The sequence below is a fragment of the Grampus griseus genome (assembly GCF_964374135.1).
Source record: "Grampus griseus genome assembly, chromosome: X".
Taxonomy (NCBI): Eukaryota; Metazoa; Chordata; class Mammalia; order Artiodactyla; family Delphinidae; genus Grampus; species Grampus griseus.
The window spans coordinates 88,731,493-88,738,618 of NC_138999.1; positions in this window are offsets into that span (position 1 = coordinate 88,731,493).

The following is a 7,126-nucleotide window of genomic DNA, read 5'->3' on the forward strand; positions in this document are numbered from 1 at the left end:
AAAGCAAAATAATGGTTTTCTCTGGGTGCTGGTGGTAGAGATTATCCTTTCACCTGTACTTTTCCCCCTAAAATACACAGATTACTTTTGTCATAAAATAAATAATAAAGTATTTGAAACATAGGAAAATACCAAGCAATCAAAATAACTGCTCAGTGAGTTTATGAAGGTAGTGGAGACACTTAAAATTCCTGTTGTCAGGATGTGAAATGATGCGTAAAACACATTATCTCTGGGACTCACAGCTGGAGGAATCAACCTGGCAGTTATTACAGAACCACTGACGTAGGGAACAGTCTTCTCATCAGTGAATTGGGGATAAAGCTTGCCTTCCAGGGCTGTGGAGAAGATCAGATGAGATGCTGAGTGTGTGAACTGTGTTAGGATGGTTCCTACCCTTTCCCCTGCACTAGCAGGACCAGAACCCCATCAAATGTTTGGGAGAGGGCTGAGGGAGCTCTCACGTGTGTCCATAAATAAATCCAGACAGCTGAAAGGTGGGTGTCACTCTCCCCCAGGTAATGCTGTATCTGAAGGACACTCTCCCTCTTCTCATGTGTCCTGTACTCTCCTTAGGGCCCCACTGCTGCTGGTGAGCTGAAGTCCTCAAGGTAACAAAGCCCCTTTGATTTCCCTGGAGTCTCTAGTGAGTTACACCCCACTATGTTCCCTACTGAACTATGGAGAAGGTCCCCCTTCTCACGTTATAGTTTTATTAACTATAAAACTATAGTTGACATGAAATGTGGGAAACGCTTTGTAAAATCTTAATTAATGCATTTTCAGGCATTATAATTAGCCCACTAGACTTGCCCTATTCAAAGCAAAGAATTTATCTTATTCATTTTGGTACCTACAACACATGACAGAAGCTTAAAAATCAATACATTAATTATTGAGTCAGAAGGCCTCAATTCTTGGCCCAGTTCTGTCCCTGATTGAATACATAATCTTGAGCACATAATTTCATTCTTTAGCAATTGAAACTTGCCACTCCAAAAGGAACACAGCAAGAGAGGGATTATACCACAATCCATTGTTAAATAATTTTAACATTGGATATAGTAGTGTTTCTCAAAGTTTGCTAGCTACTAGCAGACCATCTGCATCGAAAACACCTACCTTGTTGAAAATGCAGAATCCTGGCTCCCGCCTCAGATCCAATGTATCAGAATCTCTTTTGACTTTTCCTCAAAATGTCTCTGTGTATATAAGTCCATGCCAATCCCTCACTTCGTCCCAGCTTACCCTTCCCCCTCCCTGTGTCCTCAAGTCCATTCTCTTCGTCTGTGTCTTTATTCCTGTCCTGCCCCTAGGTTCTTCAGAACCTTTCTTTTTTTTTTTAGATTCCATATATATGTGTTAGCATACGGTATTTTAGATAGCTAGTGGGAAGCAGCCGCATAGCACAGGGAGATCAGCTTGGTGCTTTGTGACCACCTACAAGGGTGGGATAGGGAGGGTGGGAGGGAGACACAAGAGGGAGGAGATATGGGGATATATGTATAGGTATAGCTGATTCACTTTGTTATACAGCAGAAACTAACACACCATTGTAAAGCAATTATACTCTAATAAAGATGTTAAAATATGTCTCTGTGTAGGTGTCCTTTGTTTTTAGCTCATTTTTATTTTTATGGATATATGTATAAAATTAAAAAACCCAATAGTGTAAGAGAATATATTATTAAAAACTGCAGTCTGCCTCATCATTCCACATTCTCACTGTCCAGAAGCAACTACCATAAATGTTTTTGGTTTCTTCTGGTATTTACCTCCGTATTTCAGAAGAATATGCTTATGCTGCTATTTCTTTCTCTTTTATAAAATTAATTAAATTAATTTATTTATGGCTGCGTTGGGTCTTTGTTGCTGCGCGTGGGCTTTCTCTAGTTGTGGCGCACGGGCTTCTCATTGTGGTGGCTTCTCTTGTTGTGGAGCATGGGCTCCAGACATGTGGGCTTCAGTTGTTGCGGCGTGTGGGCTCAGTAGTTGTGGCTTGTGGGCTTAGTTGCTCCGCGGCATGTGGGATCTTCCCGGTCCAGGGCTCGAACCCGTTTCCCCTGCATTGGCAGGCGGATTCTTAACCACTGCGCCACCAGGGAAGTCCTGATATTTCTTTTTTTAACGCCTTTATTGAAATATAATTCACATATCACAACATTCACTCTTTTCTTCATAAAAATTCACCCTCTTAAAGTGCACAATTCAGTGGTTTTCAGTATATTAACAGAGTTCTGAAACCATCGCCATTATTCAGTTACAGGACATTTTTATTGCCCTAAAAAGAAACCTCATACCCGTTAGCACATAATGGTGCTCCCATTCCCTCCTCTCCCCGGCAACTGGCAAACACTGATCTGCTTTCTGTCTCTATGGATTTGCCTATTCTAGACATTTCATAGAAATGGAATCATATAGTACATGGCCTCTGTTGTCTAGTTTCTTTCATGTAGCATAATGTTTTCAAGGTCCATCCACGTCCATATCAGTACTGAACATTCGTGTACATTTTCTTTTGTCTTTTAAAATAAACTATTGAAAATTCAAAATATAAAATTTTCAAGTACAGAAATGATGGTTCTGCCTTAGTTTATTATGTAGATAACCTCAGACCATGCTGATTATTATGTCCAAAGTTGCTTTTAACTTCATTTGAATGCTTTGATTCATTTTATGAAGAGGTACTGTAATATATTTGTTTTGTTTCTGATTTATAAAAAACACAGGTATGTAGTATTTGATACACTAGTTAATCATTTCTGCTGGAAGAAGCAAAGGTAATTTCTTTCCATTTTTTCTTTTTTTAATTAAAATTTTTACCAGTTTTGTTGAGACATAATTGACATACATCACTGTATACATTTAAGGTATACAGCATAATGGCTTGAGTTACATATATTGTGAAGTGATTACTACAATAATTTTAGTTAACACCCATTATCTCATATAAGTACAATAAAAAGAAAAGAAAAACATTTTTCTCCTTGTGATGAGAACTCAAGATTTACTCTCTTAACAAATTTCATATATATCATACAGCAGTGTTAACTTCTTGCATGTAAATATGTTTTCAATTTTCTTGAGTATATACCTAGGAGTGGAATTGCTGGTTCATGTGGTAACTCTAACTTTTTGAGGACCTGCCAAACTGTTTCCAAAGCAACTGTGCCATATGACAATCCTATCAGCAGTGTACGAGGGCTCCGATTTCTCCACATTCTCACCAACGCTTGTCATTGTCTGTATCTTTTCTTATAGCCATCCCAGTGGGTATGAAGTGGAATCCCACTGTGGCCTTGATTTGCATTTGCTTGATGGCTAATGATGCTGAGCATGTTTTCATGTGCTTATTGGCCATTTGTATATCTTCTTTGGGGAAATGTGTATTCAAGTCCTTTACCCATTTTTAAATTAGGTTGATTGTCTTTTTATTGTTGAGCTGTAACAGTTCTTTGTTTATTCTGGATGCAAGTTCCTTATCAGACATATGACTTAACAACTGCTATTCCTCGACTTGTTTAGTTATTACCTATAGACTTTCTGATATGACACTTGAGTAGTACTCTCTTACCATCATAATCACCACTATCATAATCACTTGCCTCTCAATATAGTTTTCCCACATATAAAGTGTATTTTAACAAGAATTCCAGTGATTCTGTTGCTTAACTCTGAGGACCATTTGTGTGTTTAGGCTAAGCTTATGATAGGATAGCTACCAACCCCCAAACATCAGTGGCTTAACACAACAAAAGTTTATTTCTCACACTTCATGAGAATTGGGGATGGAGAGGTTCTGCTCCCCCTAGCTTCCCAGAGATCCAAACTAATCATGATACCACTGCAGCAGAGGAAAAGAATACATGGAGATATCACACACCTTTTTCTACACTGTGGCCTAGAAGTGATGTAAATCATCACTGTTCACAGTCCATTTTTTCATATTTCTAGCTCTTTTAATTCTGACAGGCAATTTTGAGAGAGGTGTTATTGTGCCTTCAATATAGGTGACTAAACTGAGGCTCAAAGAGTGTATGTGATTTATACAAGGTTACATACCTGTAAGGGGAAGAGCCTAGATTGGAACCTAAGGATTTGAATTTTATCTTCACCTTATTGCCCAGCCAATCCTTTAGGATGTCCGAATAGTGGTAATGGTTCTTCAGATGACAGACCTAAAAAGCAAGGCTCACAGTGGCATTGCTTCCTCCACCATTAATGCCTTAAAAAGGCATTTAATGCCAGTTCACAGCTTGACTGCCTTAGTACCCAAATCAGATGCTGTGCCTACAGCACATGAGGGTATTCAAACAGGTGGTAACACCTGTTTTCTCCTGAGTTGGAGGACCACATGCCTTTGTAAGCTCCCTTGCCTGCTGTCTCCTGTACTTCTGGGACTGGGCTGAATCAAACATCAGAAGCAAGGCATCAGGCAGATACAGAACTGAATTCACCACAAAACCACTAAAACAGGCCCAGGCACAACCAAGGCCCTTCTGGGAGTCTGAGCAAGGTTGTTTGGGGTTACTGTCCAACTGCATCCCCATCACTATTGCTCTGGATGCTACTTCACTGAACTCTGAGAGAAGGGTTCAACCCTTCTACTTTAAACTCAAAATTATCTGGTCAGTCTTAGTTTGTAGCTGAAAAGGAGAAATTCTTTACATTTTTAGGCTATGGAGTTTTATTTCCATCTCTACAAAAGTCTCCTTCATACCTCAAAGGGAAAGAGGACAGGGAAGAAATGCAAAGCTTTACGACTGACAATTTATGAGTTCTCATCATTCCAATGATAGGAATAGTCTCCAGACTATTTAACTTTTCACCTGTTCACCTTGAGCCAACAGACAATGGCCAATGTTGCTAAAGACAGCCATATAATAAGGAATATCTACCTTGCTTCTCCCTCACTATCCTCCCAGACACAAGAATATTTTTGGGATAATGAGAGAAATGTTTCTGAAATAGGCCCCAACTCCCTGTCCAGTGCAAGGCACAAGAGCAAAAGAGATTGTACTGCTTATGGGAACCAAAAGGAACTTTAAATCAAATGTTATATTTAAGTTGTAAAATGAACAAGTCAAATTTTAGTTTCAGCTCCAAATGGAGAGCTGAAAAGAATGCTACTCACACTTACAACAGGAAAAGAAGTTGGATAAATGCAAAATAACATTTTGCATTTTTAAATATTTATTTATTTGGCTGTGCTGGGTCTTAGTTCAGCATGCAGTACCTAGTTCCCTGACCAAGGATTGAACCTGGGCCCCCTGCACTGGGAGCATGGAGTCTTAACCACTGGATCACCAGGGAAGTCCCCAAAATAACAAATCTTCTTAAAACCTTTAGAGAACTGAGGTCACAGGGCAAATGATTATCCCAAAATCTAGAGAGAGACTCATGTAGGGAGAAATAGGACCCAAGCATTTGCTTATCTGGAATAGACACCACCAAACACCATGTAGACCAGTTCGAAAATTCAGCTTGAAATTTCTAATGAATTTCTAAAGACTTAAGGCTAGCATGAGAGTGTTCAGTCCCTGAAGTCCACAGACATAAAGAGCTTGCACTCTCTTTCAAGCTTTAATCCAGAAACCCCACTAGGTGTTATCAGGGAGAATTTGAGAGAGCTTTCCCCATATTGCCAGCTAAGAGAGGGAGATAGCAGTCACTGCTGAAATTCCAACCAGACCTATCTCCCCTAGTAAACAAAAGACTTAATCTGCAGGGAAACGGACAACAAAACCCATATCCTAAAGTCTAAAGTAGAAACCCACTGCAGCTAGGAAAGGGAAACAGAAAAACAAAAAAACCTATGAGGAGAGGCTTAGCATTATACCTGGAGGAGAGGCATGAACACATGTGAAGATTACACCACCAAAACTCAGGTTCACAGTGGTTGCCTAAGATGAAGACACAATCAGAACACCAGAGAATGCTCGTCCCTCCCTCAACACCACACTAACAAACACTGAGTAAAAATAACAGTGGAGGACAGCAAGAAACAGGTTCCTTTTGGGGAGAAATACAAAGGGAAACTGCAAAACCAGGTGGAAAGACTCAGAGCCAAATAGGAAGAAAACATCAAACTCAGCCCAACTTCTAACTAGATTAATGCAAACTTCACACTAAAAGCTTTGTAGGAATGACAGGCTCATCTCCAATAATAAACTCCATTTACCTCAGTAATTACTGTCTTATACAAATCCAGTTTTCAAGTAAAAATTATGAGAAATACAAAAAGAAAAGAAAAGACTCTGAAGAGGCAAAGCAATAATCAGAAATGACACAGATCTTGACACCATCAGACAGGAAATTAAAAATAACTATGGTTGGTGTTCCACTTTTGGCAAGGCAATATGAGGAACTCTGAGGATCCATTTCCCAGTGAAATTGTTAAAAGTTATTCTCCTAAAATACAATCATTTAAATTCTTTGGAAATGGTCCTAAGGGCATACAGCAAATGAAGAAACGTTTTTAAAAGACAATCTACTATAACAATAAGAACAATGATAATCTGTGGCATTTGAACCAAGATTCTTTTCTTGCCTTCCCACTTCCAGCTTAGTATGATGGAAACTTCACTCCAGAAGGGTGTAGTCAAAAACACAGGTCTCCTTCTCCCCCAGCTCACATCTGAAGGGTCACAGTATCTTCCCAGGAGAGACAAAACTTCTCATCCTGCCTTGAGTTGACTGTTGCTCAGGCTAAATTCCAAGTGAGTGCAGCTGAAAGGTTGGGGCTCCTTCTGCTCCTCCCCCATTCATCATAAGGAGGCTCTACCTTCAGCATAGTGTGCTAAGAATACTGGGGACTCAATTTCCTGGGAGAGGCAAGCCAGGAAGACCTGAAGGAACTACCCATCCTGAGTCAAGTGTACAGCTCCTAAAGTAGCAGTGTCACTCAGAGAGAATTGTGCTACTGTCACCATCCTTAGCTCCAGAGCCTTGTATCAGAGATTTTCCCAGGGGGAGAGGCAGGCCTTAAAACAGAGAGCTCCAAAACTCTTTCCAAAGGAACTGACTTCATTTGTCACACAGTGTGAACTTGAAGGCTACAGGTGCTATAAAAAATGGAGGTTGTAGTGAATAACAATTAAGAGGAGGTCAGTAGATTCATTAGAGA